The 17,666-nt window shown below is 42.4% G+C and overlaps 1 long non-coding RNA gene across 1 annotated transcript in view; it reads right to left on the bottom strand.

Moving 5' to 3' along the window:
- Nucleotides 1-3,858: 3,858 nt before the first annotated feature.
- Nucleotides 3,859-17,666, bottom strand: part of LOC138246458 (uncharacterized) — a 92,965-nt gene continuing 79,157 nt past the window's right edge. Inside the window, exons 2-3 of the long non-coding RNA XR_011194292.1 lie at nucleotides 5,009-5,348; nucleotides 3,859-4,401 (exon numbers count right to left, since the gene is read on the bottom strand). This is a non-coding gene — a long non-coding RNA (uncharacterized lncRNA). The remainder of the gene's footprint in view (nucleotides 4,402-5,008; nucleotides 5,349-17,666) is intronic.

Raw genomic sequence — 17,666 nt, 5'->3', positions numbered from 1 at the left:
TCCACCCACTGGTGTGGCTAAGCTTCCCTTAACACACCCCTGTCCAACCAATTGCAGACCTGGTCCACATGCTGTGGTCTTGCCCAAGGCTAGCAAATTACTGGGCTGAGGTGGGGGCGATATTGTTATGTTTGACTGGGAATGATCATTGGCGCACACTGGAACAATGTATATTGGGCTTATATCCCAGACCCAAATCAGCCAAGGTATCCTCTCGTTTTGTGGACCTGTCATTATTACTGGCCAAACGGTTATCAACACGACATTGGAAATCTTCAAGACTCCCTTTGATTCTCCACTGGAGGGGAGGAATTGCCACAGTGAGTTCTGGTGGAGAGTGCGACAATTCGCTGAGACGAATACAGAGGGCATTGCAGATGGCCAATAGCTATAGAATGGGACACTGTACTAGAAAAATTAAGCGCAGGACAGCGAGTAGGACAGTACTTACTAGTGCATCACAATGATCAATTACTATCATCAGATCTATACCACTATTCCACCACATAACCTATAATATTCTATCTAACAGATAATGGGCATATACATATGCCAGGGCTCCAGGTACTGTAGTCAGAAAGTAGCATATAAATAGATAACCCAGAGTACCAGTCCAGTTTCCCTCTGCTACTACGACCATTACAGGAAAGCCTTTCCCATGCCACCACAAATGATCCACATGTATATCAGGCAGTTGTTGGGAGGGAGCGGGGGATATTGAGATTATAGTTGTATTTGGATTTTTTCTCTTTGTTTATATAGTGGAGCACTGAAAAATGTTTATTATGCTATTATTCGAATCATAATGAGATACGTAACCTCTATCACCACCTGAATTAAATTATGAGTTGTGCATCGCTATGTAACTGGAAAATTAAAAATGCAATAAGGTGTCTGTTAAAAAATAAATAAATAAATAACACACACCTTCCCATCCCACTCTTAATTTAGTCAAGGGGCACCTTGTTGTCTGGGGCTGCATGAAATTTCGGGGGGGGGGGCAATTGCTGTCCCAAATGTCCTTTCCTCATTTGAAGTGCAGTTTGGATGCTCTACCCCTCCATCCTATTCTACCATCTGCTGAGGCAGTTCCCCTCCAACCAGATTCTTCCTTTGTTTCAGCCCAGGCCACTGAACACCTCATCAAGGCAGCCTGGCTCAGGCTGCCAGAGGCTGATCAATCAGAGAAGGGCACTGCAGGGCTGAAGTTGGGAACTTTTAGCAACAGTTCTAAAACTATTTCTCTGTTCAAGTTATTTTAAGTTCAACAGTGGTAAGTTGTAGGATTTATTATAACTTTTCATTTGATACAAACTTGCTATATTTAGCTCCTTCTTGTGGAAAATAAGACTTTATTATTTTAAAATAAAGTATCTCCATGTTAACCTATGGAGCCCATGCACTAAAATGGGGAAAAAACGAGTTTGGCTATTTTTCCCTTATCAGGACTTATAAAACATATTTTATAAAGTCCCTGCTTATAGTGACACTGCTCCCAGCCGTGGAGGCACTTAGGGCATACCATAGGGGTGACTTATAGGTAAAAGTAAGGTAGCGTAGGGCTTTGGATGTGCTTTTAATTCCAAAGTCAAATTTGGGGCTAACTTTAATTTAAAAGCAGTCAGCAAGGCAGACCTACTTTTAAAACACCACTGGGCACCACAGCGGTGCACCTATGGATGTATTATCTATACTGGGGCCCCTAGAGCTACATGCCCTACCATATACTAGGGACTTATAGGTCGGTTAGTATAGCAAATTATATTTAGCCTAATTTGAATAATCCATTTTACACAGAGCACTGGCCTGGTTAGCAGTGCCCAGGGCGCAGTCAGAGTTAGTAACCACCAATATCAGTCAAATTGTTTGGGGTGTCCAGAGCAAAAAGTAGGACTTTCCTACAGGGATCTTCAACATTGACGCAACAATACCTTGCACTACAGTCTCACTGCAACTCAGAACTGACGCCTCAACTGCAATACATATCTTTGACGCGGATCCATGCAACCGTTCACGACCAGAATTTAAGGTACTTTGTTCAGCGGGCCTAATTGCGTCCCTGTAGCTGGCCCATGCTCTATCTCGGTTGGCCTGTGTCACGGTCTGGAATTACCCCAAATCTCCAATATAGCTTCTTGCTGCTATTTTTACTTACATTTTCAAAATTCAATTTTTCTAACTCTGTTGTGGGGTCCTTTTGTGGTGTTTTTTTACTGTGTTTTTAAGCGTTGCAGAAATACTTTACACATTGCCTGTAAGTTAAGCCTGACTGTTCTGTGCCAAGATACGAGGTGGCTGAACCCAGGTTAATTAGGGGTTTGATTGTATTTTATCCTGACAAGGATTGTGGTTGCTGCTTGACCGGAGTTCACACCCCAGTCAACCATCAACCCAAATTCTTACAGCCTCTTTTTGACATTATAGTGCCAATTTCTGCTAGAGTGTCAAATCCTGCTTGACAGTTTTGCTGTGTTTTATATATAACACTGGGGGTGCCTTTGAAAGGATGAGAAACAGAATGGTCTCTCAAATTATTGTGGGTACAGTGACAGCCCCAAACTAGTCTTTAGTGTTAGATGTGTGAGGACACTGAGATTACCAATGGACAGTCCTCACACACAGCCCCAGCATTCATAGCCAAGTTTACTGTGACTGAAGACTATTGCCATCTTAAAAATGCCCAACGTGGTAGGGTTGGCCCCAGTAACTTTTACCCAGTTGGTTAGGGTGTACCCATGAGTTATTCCCACCCACTAGCCCTTGCGTCAGGTATGAATGCGGCATGCCCAGACCTCGACTTCAGAACATTCCTGGATCTAAGGAAGATCAGAAGAGGACTGAACCTGCTGCCTGAGACCTGAGAATAGCCTTGAAACCTGGACATGTTCTCCCTCTTGTAACCAGGACAATGAAGGTGACTCCAAGGGACATAAAACCGACCTCTTGTTAATGCTACAGGGACACAACAAGCTACAAGAAGCCTTTTCTGCAATTGTCCAGCTGACCACTGGCAACTGTACCTGGACTAGACCCTGCTATTTGACCGCTGCCTGACAGTATGTGAGTCTCTAAGGGATGAAATATTCTGTTTCCATTTCCTAATAGCGATTGAATTGAAATCACTATTTGGAAATCACATAATGAGATGTACGAAGGAGAATATGTCACTATTAGTGATTCCATCAAATTCTTAACCACAATTAAGACATTTCCTATTTGGAAAATGCACTGATGCGATTTCCAAATAGAAAATCGCAATTAGTAAAAAGTTGCATTTTGGATGCAGAATGATGATGTAAGATCCAGGAAGTTTAGAAATACAGGTGCTGGAAGGAAGGTGCATTCCTGTGTGACTACTGGCAATGACATTTACATATCCCTACAACACCATGTCCAAGGATGATGGGGATAAGGACCTTGGCAGCAGGAAGCGGGACGTTACATTTTCAGGTAAGGAGCTGGATCTGTTGACAAAGGAATGTGTGTCACACATGGATCTGCTGTTTGGCATATCATTGTGTTCTGTACCTTAGGCCCGGAAAAACCACAATTTGGAACAGCATTGTGGAAAAAGTGAACTCTCTTGGTGTCACCCAGAGGACCATACCTGAATTAAGGAAATGCTGGTATGAAATAATATCCCATAAAAAAGAGAAGGTGGCCAGCAGGATGGCTTAGGCTTGTGGCCCAGTTGGTGGCCCCTCTAAACATCCTCCTCCCACTCCAATGGAATCACTTACTGAGGGACAATTGAACCACCTGAAAGTGTGATGGGAGTATTTGACATTGACACCTCCAATCCTACAGTCTGCAGCCAGCGTAAGTTTATTTTCTTGTATAAATTATTCCACAGCATATTGTATGTTAGTCTTCAAGTACAACAGCTTAGCTACAAAAACTCCATTTAGATGTTTACTGCAACATGGTAATGCATTATGGGAGTTGTAGTACAACTCAGTTATATGGTGTACTGTGTGTCGATGTATAAACTACACATATCTATTTTTAATCTTCATGTCAAAAACACATCAATCACATGTTTTACATTACTAAGCAAAAGTGGTTATGATTTATTTACAATAACTATATTCATACATTTCCATAGCACACACCCAGGCTCCGAAACCAAGGAGGATAATGAAGCAATTGACGCAGAAGTGGAAATTGAGGACAGCACAATTGCTACTCCTAAACCCATAAACCAAAGTCCAACTACTAGAAGAGCAAACATTGCACCACTACCAGACTTTGAAGGTTGTGAGGAGCCAACACAAGAAAGCAACAAAACTTCTGTGTGCACAACACACAAAGACAACGTAGAGTCCAACAACCAAAAGTTCAAAAGGATGATGTCTCTGATAACATGTCAGACAGTTCACAATTGTTTGGTCTTCACAGTACCTGCAACGCAAAAAGATTAACACAATGAATAAGCATCTGCATAGCATGTCATGTTCAATGCTGCAATTGCACAAAGGTCAAGAGCGTTGGGTTGCTGCCATGGAGAAGGAGCAACATATGGAAGCTCCAGCACAAGCAGCCCACGGCATCAACATCAATAAATCGATTGGCAGTAGCCACCACTTTTGCCAGGAGAAATGTGAACATTCAAAAGGACATGGGTTACTGCTGGCAAGATGAAGCATGTGGGCTGGTCCAAGTGACCACAGCTCTGGAAAGCATTCAGACACATAACCTGTCTGTCCACAACATATTGCCACCACCTTAAAGTGAAGACCGCTCTAGCCAAGTCCTGCTGAGAAGGTGACCAACACCAGAGGTTGTAAAAAGAAACTTATGTTTGCGCTCAGGTAGTTGATGTTACATTGCTATGTTTGTGTTTGAAAACTTTGTTGCTTTGTTTAAACAATGCATCCTATAAGGATACATTTGTTGAGATACAATTACAATGCATTATTGCAACCTGAATAAAAGATTATCTTTCAGTAATGGAAAACATTACCATCATGTGTGTTGACTATTTCTTAGATGTGGTCCTCATTCTTACCTCAAAAAATAGTTGTTTGTGATCTCTGTGCATCTTGCACGACCCTAGTGATGGTATTTTTGTAATCTGAGTCTGATTCTGTCTCTGTGTTTATGTTGTGAAGACCCTTCCTCATTGCTATGTTGTGTAGAATAGCACATGTGGCAATGATTTTGTAACAGGTCTCGGGTCTGTAAAGTAGTGTCCAACCAGTCTTATGGAGGCATCTGAAACATGATTTTAGTATTCCAAAAGTCCATTGAATTATTGAGCCCTTTGTTTCATGTGCCTTGTACTGCCTTTCACTTCTGGTTCTCTGATTCATGTATGGGGTCAGTATCCAATGTATATGCGCTGTCTCCTAAAATAGTGAGAGAAGAACAAATAATTAGATCATCTTACAAACATGCTATTGAACAATGTATGAATTGAGTTTGTAATCCTCTTACTAAGTACAAGGAATCATGTGCGCTGCCTGGGAATCTGGCTACAAGGTCAGTTATAATGCACGAGGCATCATACAATACCAGAACATTGAGTGTAGGGGTGCTTTTCCTGTTTCTAAAAATGAATTCCTTTGCAGAAGGAGACATATGGCAGTATCTATACCTTCAACACAACAAATAATGTTTGAAAACTGTGCTACCCATTAAAACATTAGTTTTGTGTGTTGTATATCTTGGGGAGTGTTTGGGAAAAAACATCTTTGTTCACTTTGTCAACCATGATGTCCAAAAGCCTATGAAAAAACCTAGAAAATGCACTTTGTGACACTCCCCCAGCCACTGCTATAGCTCCCTGATTATTTCCAGGAGCAAAAAGATGTAGGCAACACAATACCTGCACATGTAGTGGAATTGCATTGCTTCTGACTGTTGGGGTTTGCAGCTGAGGATGTAACTCAACAATTAAATCTAAAATCACCTCACTACCCAGTCTATACTTCTCATCAATGTGTTCAAAGAAGGTGCATTTCACCCTAAATATCCTCTTCTGTCTCCTCCTTGTCTGCCTACCAGTCAATATCCTCATCCTCCTCGCCAAGACATACAGAGCCACCATTTTGAAAAAGCCAAATGCATTTTGGGTAACTTTTTTTATACTTTGCACCTGATTACAACCTGATAAACATTGAATTTCCTAATTGGTCATTTTGCGACTACTTGCAATTAGGAAATCAACATACTGTCATTGATTCACTATTTGACAATACCAATTTGCGATTTCCAATTTTGAAATGTAAAAAGTGCAATTTATATATGATGGAAATCTCAAATTGCACCATCAAAAATGCCTTTTGCACATACCGAAACACTATTTTCCATTTCCTAATGACCTGAAATCGTGATTCGCACTGTTAGGAAATCCAAATTGGCTTCATACATATGGTCCTAAGCGCCTACCCTAAGGCATTACATGTATACTCCTGTGGTGGATTGTGACTTAAAGCACTGATTTAGATAATGGTGAACGGGTTGCTCCATCACAACAATGGCAGATATCCCGTCCGTCAAATCTAAATCCCATGGAATTTAAGGGGATTTAGATTTTGGAGGACAGGATATTATCACCATTGTGATGGAGTAACCTGTCTGCCAATATCTAAATGAGGCCCTAAGTCAGAAGGCAAAAATCTTTGACCAGGAAGAACCAGGTTGGTGCGTCCGATGCACGCACTATTGCAGCAAGCAGCAAATGGCGCCTAGATACCAGTCTACAAAAACCACTGACTATCATTGGTACTGCAAGCTTCTTGGTGCTATTTCTACTTAAAACTCGGTTCCCATTATCTGATTTTGGTCACTTATGTGACATTGTGTTTATTAAATTTGACTTTCGTTTTTTAATTCAGTTTGGGACTTTTCTACTTCTGCATTTTAACTGTATTATTGTTTTGGTACTGCATAACTACCTCACACATTGCCCTAAATTCAGTCTGTCTGGTCTTTGCCATGGCTACCAGGGATTTGAGGCCAGGTTAGTTTCCTGACTTTAAAGGTTCCCCCTGGCAAGAGTTGTGATATTCCTTGAAGTGGGGAGTAGACCAACCCAAATAATAATCTCTTTTTTTTACAAATACCCTTTATTAAAAAAATACATATAAAACAAAACTATGGTATAAACCATATATGCTATTGTGCAGAGTATAGTATGCAATTTATTACCTAAGTTGGGGAGTAAAGGATCACCCTCACACGCAACAATGGTAATAAATAGCATATTGCACCATGTACATCTGCTTAATTCACAAGTTATGGTGTGCAGCCGCATTGCCCTCACCATGTTCAGAGCACCGTTAGCCAATGGCTTGTAAGAAACTTCTACACAGAGTAGAGCATAACCTCGGACACGCCATTGTTTTGTTTCAATTTTGTGTTTGTGTTGACCCAACCATAACTAACTTTTAACTACAAACACATATCTATTCCTCACATGTTAATGGGCATGTGTCCCACCCTTTTTTTTGCCACAAAGTATTTTTTTATAAGACACATTTCTGTTTGTGCACATTCCTAGAAATGTCAATTTGTTGCTCAAAACCACAAAGAAAAATTCAAAGGAGTGACGTGAAAATGTTTCTTTGCATTATGAAAACAAAAATATGTGTGACAAACTACCTGTTGGGGTTTTTGTTTTGTGGTTTCAACTACATGCTCTGCTTGCACTTCCTACTAGTTCAAACAGACATCAAAGCAGCACTTTTAAGGTGTATGACGTAGCTCTTGTACACGGTGCTTAATTTGCAAATGAATGGGTGCCGGTGCCCAAAGCTCCTTTCAGAAGCCCCCGGCCAGAACAAATAAATGTTGGTGTGCCAGAACCCAAGACTGCACAGCCTTAAAACCGCCTCATGCCTCTTTAATTCACTCCCAAACACTCCCTGCTCCTTTATCTCAGTCATGCTTGTTCCTGATCTCTTTTTCTGTGACTTTTTTCCATCTTTCTCTTCCTTTGTTTTTCTGTTGTGTGTTTTTCCCTCTCTTTAAAATCTGTAAATCTCTGATGCAGAAAAATAAGTGCCGGTTCCCAGAAAATGAGTGCCGGTGCCCCCCACTGTCAACTACCAGTTCAAATTAAGCACTGCTTGTGCAAGGCAAAAAGAGTAACTGAGGTGCATTGTAAGACACACGCCACACAAGAACAAAATGAAATAGTTATGCGGCGGCCTTGATTTGTTACGTTTGACTGTTAAGTGTCGGTCTGGTCCAGAGGGAATCTAGAAATGTTTTGGTACATTACTAATGGAAGAGAAAATGGTGAAAGGAGTGAATATGCCTGGAGTAAAATAATTTACCATCCTAAAACCCCCAAGTTAAAGAATAGCTGAGTAAGGTTGGTCTTGGGAGGGAGTGTGTTTTGAGGACTTGGTTGTCCTCGTGACAGATTCCAGTCCTGTTATCAACTAGTGTTTTGAGCACATTACAACATAAGGTACATGTCTTGCTTAATTCTTTGCATGTGGATAGGTGAGGGACTAGTCTACTTTTTGGCAGGGTACAAGGGACTCATGGCCTTGACCTTTGACAGCGACCTTGGATAGCCGTAGGCATGTGGGGAGGCCTGATTCAGGGCAGCCAGTACTTACAATTACCCTTGAGTTATAATCAAAACTGGTGTTTGAGGGGGGTAAAGGCATTGGAACATTTTTGACACTAGTGCCTTTTTTTTTGCAAAGTATTTTTTGTCTCACTAGGTATTTGTTCAGCAGTGGTAAAGTGCACAGAGTGCTAAGGCCAACAAAAACAAATTCAGCAAAACAAGAGGGGTGAACGCAAAAAAGTTTAGGGGTGACCCTGCAGAGGTCCAAATCCAACAGAGTCTTATACCTAACTTTCCAAGTCTAATAATTCGCTGAAGGTGATAAGGTTACGGAAGGACTAACTGGCCTCCTAGGAGGTCAGTCTAAGCCTAACCATCATTCTCCATCACAGGCTGGACGTCAAAATATTAACTGCTTTCTTGCCTTTTACAAATTGCTGTATGCAGAAGCACCCCAAATCTGATTCAGGCACTGTTACTGTGGTTCACCAGCCTCAGTTTCCCACACTCTTTCCAACACAGAACTTGAACCGAAAGAAATATAAGCTATCTGGTACCAGTCACACGTGTGGATAAGTTAACCATTGGTATTTCCTCACGCAATATGATAATTCATTAATCAAACACATTTTTACATTTTTTTCATATATCGAATCACTTCTTTAATCAATTTCACCACGTGTTTGCAGTGCATCACGTGTGTTTATTACGTAAGTACATGCAAACATATAAGTATATGCAGACGTACTTTCATTAATTTTATCTCATAATATATGATATGTACCCTGTTATTTCTATGATTTTACTAATTTATATGTGACATCTTTTCCTGTATTTTAGCATGAATTCTGGACCTTTTTAGGAGTAAATTGAGACCGCATAAGCTAATTTTAATTGTAATTGTAAGGATTTTATTGAAATATTTTATACGTTAGCTGATTATCAGACTTTTATAGTATCTTGAATAATTGTTATTATGAATTATGATGAGTTATTGCGATTCCAATGGATTTATACAATCATGTAAAACTGTTTTTTTCTTTTAATTTTAAATGGTCCAAATTCTTTGGACCGAATGTATTTAAATAAATAAATTGTCTTTCTTGTTGCAATTATTTTTATTAGCTATTTATTGTGGGTAGCCGTAACAAACCATTTATATATAAGGTCCTGAGGAGGAACTCACATTCTTGTGACATTAGAAATGGAAACCTCAATGTTGTGGCACTTCTCTCCTGTTAATTATTCGAGCCCTGGACTGATGGATTCACACAAAGAACTAATTCCAGTCAACAAGAGAGTGGACCGTAAATGCAGTATTTTATGATGGTTTAATGGACTGATGGCTGAGTGCGCATGATTAAACTATGCTGAGTTTTATATTCTTGTTGCATTCAACAATATAAGCATTTTTCTTGTATTTCTGTTGTGTATGCGTGTTTTCTATTGTAGAGATTAACTAGACTGATCAGTTCTATTGAGATTTTGATTCCATCTGTTTAATAATTAGGTGGGGCATAAAATGATCCCCTTAACCAGCACTTTACCTTTTAGATTGCTGATACCCAGGCTCCCCAGGGGCTATTGGGCTGCACATCCCTTTTATGGTGATACAAATCTGAGTTAGGCATTGATACTAAAATTCACCAGCCCCACTTTTCCACATTGTTTTCAATATTTTCAGCACAAAACTAGAACCAATTGAAAGATCTTTAGCTATTGAATTGCTGAAGATGGGCAGGTAGGTATCTGTAGGGTTACTTGTCCCATGCCTTCTGGAAACACTCAATAATCACTATTCACTTCCCCCAACCAATCCCTAAAGGATGAGCTTAATATTAAACTCATACCTCATAGAACAGACTGCCTTTACCTACTTTGATCAAAGGTAACAAGCTTCATCCAACTTGTCTCTCCCCTCTCGATGTTTATAGATTGTATGTGTCCTGGTTTCACAACAGGAATCAACCACCGCTTTGACCTTCTACAACCCTGAGAAGGTTTTGCACTAAGTAGGCTGGTGGTAGATGCTTTGCCCAGTAGGTTTATGGCTTCCGTCTGGTGTATTTATTCGTAACTCACCTACTGTATCTTACAGCCTTGAGCCCAGACCTTTTACAATTCGCCTAGTAGTGGAGCCACTCTTTTCTGGATTTCACCTAAATACTGGCAATTCTATACACAAACTTGCTGTTCACTACTCTTGCTTCACCGTAACCTATTTATTTCATCGTATGCCGATGAGATGCTCTCATATATCACAAATCCTGCTATTTTGCCAAATTTTGTACTTGACCTTTTTTGCCCAGTAATGAATGGGACACAAATCTTTTCCACAAAAAGCAACGGCTCGGTTCACTAATACTAGGTGTGCAACTTCAGTGTGCTGTAGGGCTTCAAATTCCATGTCCCGTGCCTCCCTTGAGTAAAGTCGCGTGTTTGAATGCCCCCCTGCGAGCCACGAGTTATTCTCACATTGGCAACTTTAATCTGCAGACGGGAGTAGCCTTTGAGACGTGTTGAGAACAATAATGTACACAGTTACCGTTCCACACAAAACAACACGTAACATTTGTAACATTGTATGGCGCTAAAACAAAATGGTAATGTCGGGAACTCAACAGTAAATACGACCCAGCAGACCGTAAAAGATGTCTACCAAGAGCCACAAACCCGGCCAGCACGCTGGTCAGATCAACCCATCGCACAGCCCGCTCGCGCTACAGGCCAGCCCATCCCTGGGCACTGCCGTCAAGAGGTGCCCGAGTGCTACACAGCCATCAACGTCTGCCCGCATGCCTGCAGCGGGTGGTAGAGGGCTTGTTTTTAACGCTCATGTGATGACATATAACTTTATGTGATGTCATCAAGAACAAACCTTGCGTCACTTCCCGAGATATCTACAAAGGGAGAGTGCACGCATGCTGCAATAGGAATTAAGGAAGGGAATATCTCACCTATCTTTAGGGTGTTAAAATGGCTGCCGCCGGAAACGGAATTAAAAATATCAGGAGATAAGCAAACAAGATGGAGAATCTATAGTGGCCTCTGTGCGGTGCCAGTTACAGCTGGTGGTGATTGCACAGACTCAGTGCCTAATTTGTAAATAAAGAAGTGCCGGTGCTCAAAGCCCTTCTCTTAAACACGAGACTGCTGTAATTAAATCTGCCAGCGCTGAATACTGAGGCAGCGTAATCATGAAGCCATCTCCGGCCTCTTCAATCCATTTACGCCCACCCCTCCCCCTTCAGCTCATCCTGCAACTTTCTACTTTCTCCCTTTATGACGCTTTTTAGGTTTTCCTTCTTCCGTCTTTCCCATATGTGTTTTTTGCTCGCAGCAAATGCTGGAGACAGAAGAATAAGCCCCGACCCTTAAAAATAAGTGCTGGTGCTCAGCACCGGAAACAACAAGCACAAATTAAGCACTGCACAGACTCGAACCCGGGGGGCCCTTCGCACCGGCACATGCCTGTATCTAATCATTTGCGGCATTGCACATCGGCCTCGCTTTCAGGCTGGTATTTCCTTTAATCGTTTATGACAAAAACGACCTTGAATTCCTTTGATAGATTACAAGGATATAAACATTCTTACTGGCATAACCACAGGTCACGATCTTACACTGCAACCCACACAAGAGCTTAGGTCATAGCGTATCAAAACAGAAATACACAGCGCCGAAGTAATTTGAGGAATCTTGAATGAAAGAAAATGACTCATGCTCTTCCGAAAACAAGTATATGCAAGGCCACTATGTCTGGGATTAGTGTGTTTATTGTGTGCAGTTTAATCACAGTAAAGGCGGGCAAGAAGCACAAGGCAGACCGTATTGAAGCTTCCATGCATTCTGTGATAGCCCAGTGGTCTTTATGATGTCTTAAGCGTGTGTCCTACAAATATATATGAAACTGTGTCACACAGACAGTGGTTAATCTGATGGACAGCATTTGTTGTTATTGCCACACAGGTAGGCACGAATGGCACCCTGCTAGAGACCGCCATGGGTGTACCTGTGCAAGAGGGGCTTATCTCTAAGAGTGCTAAAAATGGTGAATTCAAACAGAAAATGTGAGCCACTAAAGGCACTGTAATACTTGGAACTTATCCCACACTCACGGGGTTCTGCTTCAATTACTGTACAAGTGATCTTACAAGAGTTTGGTCTGCACTGCATACCCCACAATATGCAATGTCTGTCTAGAATGGCCCTGTCTGAGGGCCTGTGATACACCTGAGGGCCTTCTCAAAACTGGACTGGAGAAACATTCTCGAGGCTTGCATGCCTGCCTGTGCCAGCACATAAATTATCACGAGCAAAAGGTCGATACACTCATTAATATGTGCACCAAGTAGTCATGTTTTATGTGGTATTTCACATACACAAGGGGTCCATGGAAGATCCTGGTGGGAAACCCAGTAGAAAGATTACAAATGATTTTCGCCATCGCTCACACAATACTGCAGGTATGTACCCGTTACAGCTTGGTAAGGAGCAATGAGTGCTTTGTGTTTCTAAGGTGTGCACTCTTCAGTTTTTGTGATGTTGACAATATACTACATGTGCTACAGTAAAAGGGCCATGCTTGGAACCAAGAACATAACTCCTTTCTGGCCTGTGTGCAGGTGCCAACAAATAAGCCTAGGTAATATTGAAGTCTGAACATCAGGGCTAACTATGTTGTGAGCAGAATATTGGGGACAAAACATCAAAGAGGTAAATGCATGATGGGAGGTAGGAATTTACTATGCTTTTTTAAACTCTGTTTTATTGAGTTTTCAACTTTTTATAACTAGAGTTGAAATTAGATAAAGATGCAACATCAACAATCATGTATTTACATCATTGCATTAAGTACAGATCACTGCCATAAGACTAAATACGCTTCAACAACGAAAAGTAAAATAATACTCTGGAGCTACACCACAAGCATGCTGCCTTTAATATCACCCACTGAACTTAATGTGTCTCCAGGTATGAGAAGTCTAAAGAAGTTCAAGTGGTTCCACCAGGATCCTCAAACCTTGGTGTATCTCTATGGACAACCCTTCACTTTGGATACTGACTCTTCAGCAATGGAGCAGCTGCCCCGGATTTACTATTCTTAACTCCTCATCTACATACCTTGCAGATATATATATTAACAAGGTAAGTATGCCAGGAATTAGGTATAGAAAATATATACAAACTTAACTTTCAATATTTTAACCTTCGATATTCTAGTCATGGTATTATGACCCTTTGATTTTCTGTATTCAATATTCCCGATCCACACTGTGCCAATAGAGACCCAATACTTCCCACAGGTGGGGGACCGCAGCGAGGCCAGTCATATCTCAACCAGACATACAATTACTCACCCTCCATATGGCAAATTATACAAGAAGAACCCAATGCAAGCCGATTTTCTTGTGTTTAGAGAATATAACATTCTCCGGCCGTATTTGATACAATTCACAAACACGACAAATGTTTTGTTTTTCCATATAAATACGGCAAGAAGTAAAGTACTGCATAGTAGCCTCATGGCCATATCTAATAAATACATTCTCCTATCAAATATTGCATAACTAATACATGAATACATTAATTTAGTTCAAATTAAGGAGTCATGCTTGACCACCCTCAGGCCCCTTGTGGTGTTGACTGATTTAATTGACTTGACTTAATTGACTTGGACCCAGGGCAAGACCCTGCCGGTCTCTCCATAAGTTGTCTTCTACAAGGCGAACTCACTTGCCCCCTCAGGACAGCGGGACAGCGGGAGCTTGGGCCAGCATAACAGCTGTACCCCCAAACAACCATGCCAGAGCTACCCAATACAGGGATTCCCCCTGGCACCCACTGGGAGGTGGGACTTGGCCAACTGGGGCCATATCTTGGTCCCTATACCAGCCCACCATCCCCCGTATCCCCAGGGCCGTGTGATGGAGTACCCCGGCTGGCTATGGACAATCGCGGTAGCGGGCGTCCCCAACCTTCCAGTAGTGACCGCAGTACCCCTGCCCCGGATTGAGCTAAATGCTTAAACAATCCAATTCCATCCCGAATTCGCCTACACATATTCTTGATGCCAATGTTGTCTACCAGTCTTTTAGTGGCCAAACATGACTCCTCCTCCGCCACAGGCCTGGATGGTTTCCTGACCAACCAGGCCTCCCCCAGATTCTGTTAGTGGGACTGCAGCTGATGCCATCACGGGCTTCCAAACATCCTTACTGCCCCCCAGGCTAATCAAAAAATGAACCTTATCCCCTTTGAAGGACAACTGTTCCACTGTCATAGTTGGCCTGCCGGAGGCGGGCCCCACTTTGGGCCTCCCCCCAACCACACCCTGGGATGACCAGAGACCATGCAAATTGTGGAGTGATGTAGCTCCTTGTCCGTGACCCCATGGGCCAAAATGGCGTACCATATTCCAACAGAGACCTCCCTACACTTCCCACTTAGAAGAGAAAAGGTCTGCTTTTCCACACTGTCTGTCACCCTGGTTCTGGGCAGAAGTTGACTTCGATTGCTAATGGCAGCCTGACCAAGGATCAATGCACTGGAGGTAGCCACGTGACCTAAAGATTGGATTTCAAACAAGATAAAATAAATATCAGTAGACATATAAAAAACTGTGCGAGTCAATTGCAGTTAGATCATTTTAGGTAAGCTCTGTTTTCCGGGAATGAGGAGATGACCTTTTCCCACACCTAACAGTGGGTGGGCTAAGTGAGTGCTAACAATGATTGAAGACCAGGTGTCTCTAGGCGGTGGCTTGTGGGGAACTAGCCGCCCCAAGCCACCCGAAAAAGCTGCTCCCCTGTGTGTTTACCAGCCTATCCAAACTAGCACATGTTTACACGACTCCTGTGCACATGCCCTCAAGTGGTCAATACCAAGATTCCTACAATATTCCCTAGCTCTGAATAATTGTCAGGTAGTTTTTATTACAAGGGTGGCATTTGAGGATGACGGACCCCTGGAGCCAACTGGTCGCCCCTCCTAGATTCTTCAGCTGCACTCATGCTGTACCAGCCAATTTATAAAACCATAACCACTAAGGAACCCCGCTGGATTGCAACCATATTTGGCCAATATTTAAAACTCCCCCAACAGGACTTGACGTTTAAGCAAGGGTTTCTCTGCGACCTAGTGGGTTTTGCGAAGTGGTATGATGGATCACCCACTCACACCTTCTTCCCTGGAGTCCCGCTATCGCTAGAAATGCCTGTATTATGTTACAAATACACTTTGTGGGCCTGCCCAGTACCCCGACCTGAAGTGACCTAGCCCTCGATCAATCTGAATCAGGGAGGCTGTCATAATAAATACACTAGGTGTTATGGGGCTTCTGCTATCGAATCCTTAGGCCCTTAAAGGCTGTTGAGGCCCCCACCCCTTGATCCAGCAGTTATACATTTATAGTATTGGCTCTATGTTCCCAGAAATAGTGAATGTACTTTCCTCTGGTTTGAGTTGTAACCTCCCAGACCAACAAAAACTGCAATGAGATGTCTGCATAAAAAGGGGGGTGCTCCATAATAAACTCTCTGAGAATTGGACCCACACTTCGGCATTAACTGTCTTACAGTTTGCACAGTGTTGAAAGGCCCGAGGATACACGGCATTATAAAGCATTTGAAACAATGCCACTTTCATTTATTCTAATGGGTTAGCTGATAATGTCAGGGAGCGTGAGGATGACCATGCCTAACCCTAGCTAGGCAAATGCAGTGAGAGCATACTTTCAGTGGCCCCGATCGCGTGGATTATGTCGAAACAGCTTAATAAAAGCTGGTGAGGAATTCGCACGCCTTTGACTCATCTCTAGAGTGCTTACTTATATCTCGCCATGAATACTCACCCACTGCCAGAACTAACCCAGACGTCCAGAAGTGATGTGAAAGGACTTGTATGCTGCACTTCAAAAGTATTGAGACACAACATGTGCGAAAAAGAATACTCTTATAGCAAGGAAGACCAAGTTAAAATGTAATATAAACACTGACTGTATCACAGCCTGTGGATTATTTCAAGGATCCTGAAAAGAAGTGACACAAACTTGTCTTCCACCAAGGTAGGTTCTGGGCGAGTTGAAGCCCTACCAAAAAAAAAACAACAGCCGAACGTGGCTGTTTGTTGATCTACAAGAGAAGAGATGTCATCAGACATAATTCAAACGCAAACGAGCACACTCAATGGGACGGCATGCACCGCCATCAGAAGTGAAACACTACGAAACAACTTTGTGACCCGCGCCATGAAACATGCAACCTTCCGATCTGAAGACAGATGTGCTAGCGTTGCTACACAAGGTCAGCTGCATCATAAACCCACATGCATGAGAGAAGAGCACACCCAGCGCCAACCTAACCCAAGACCCTTCCTAGCGCCGCACATGGATCTATACACAGGACACCCTAGTGGCAGCAAGTGCTCAAGGCCTAGTCCACACAACACAACGATGGACACCTAGGAACAATCAGCACCGCGTATGAATCATTGAACGGTCTCTGAGCGGTGGAATGGTGTTCAGCCGTCCTCACATGCGAGGCGAGCCTTCATTTTAGTCAAATAGGTTTCAATCAATGCGACACCTCCTGTCAGTTATTCGCCAATAGTCAGGATGTCTCGACTGGTGCTTCTGTGGACAAAAGCCATCAGTGAACCAGTGTTTTTGTGACGTTTAAAGCCCTAGCAAATAATTGATGATTGTGTTACCACTACTGTATCATACTTTGCTCCATCGTAGCGCCTTGAAGTCTTGGCACTGTGCAAGACTCTGTACAAACATTTTTTGGGACTCAACTAATAGGACTCTGAGTCCTCATCACACTAACTGTAATTAAAGGCGAGTCATACATCACCCCCCCCCCCCCCCACCTCGCTGTCTGTTTTCATTACCTTCTCCTCGAATATTGGGTTTAACAGAGCTTAATTTGTGCTTATTGTTTCTTATTTTTGAGGGCCGGCGCTTATTCTTCTGCCTCAAGCATTTGCTGCGAGCAAAGGACACATATGCGAAAGACGGAGGAAGAGAAAACAAAAAATAAGTCACAAAGGTAGAAAGCAGGCAGCTGCCAGCGTGAGCTGTGAAGGGGCAAGGAGTGGCTGTAAAATGGATTAAAGAAGCCAGAGATGGCCTCAGGCT

This window comes from Pleurodeles waltl, chromosome 7 (assembly GCF_031143425.1).
Source record: "Pleurodeles waltl isolate 20211129_DDA chromosome 7, aPleWal1.hap1.20221129, whole genome shotgun sequence".
NCBI lineage: Eukaryota > Metazoa > Chordata > Amphibia > Caudata > Salamandridae > Pleurodeles > Pleurodeles waltl.
The sequence above is the reverse complement of the archived record's forward strand: the minus strand, read 5'-3'. Positions and strand labels throughout refer to the sequence as shown.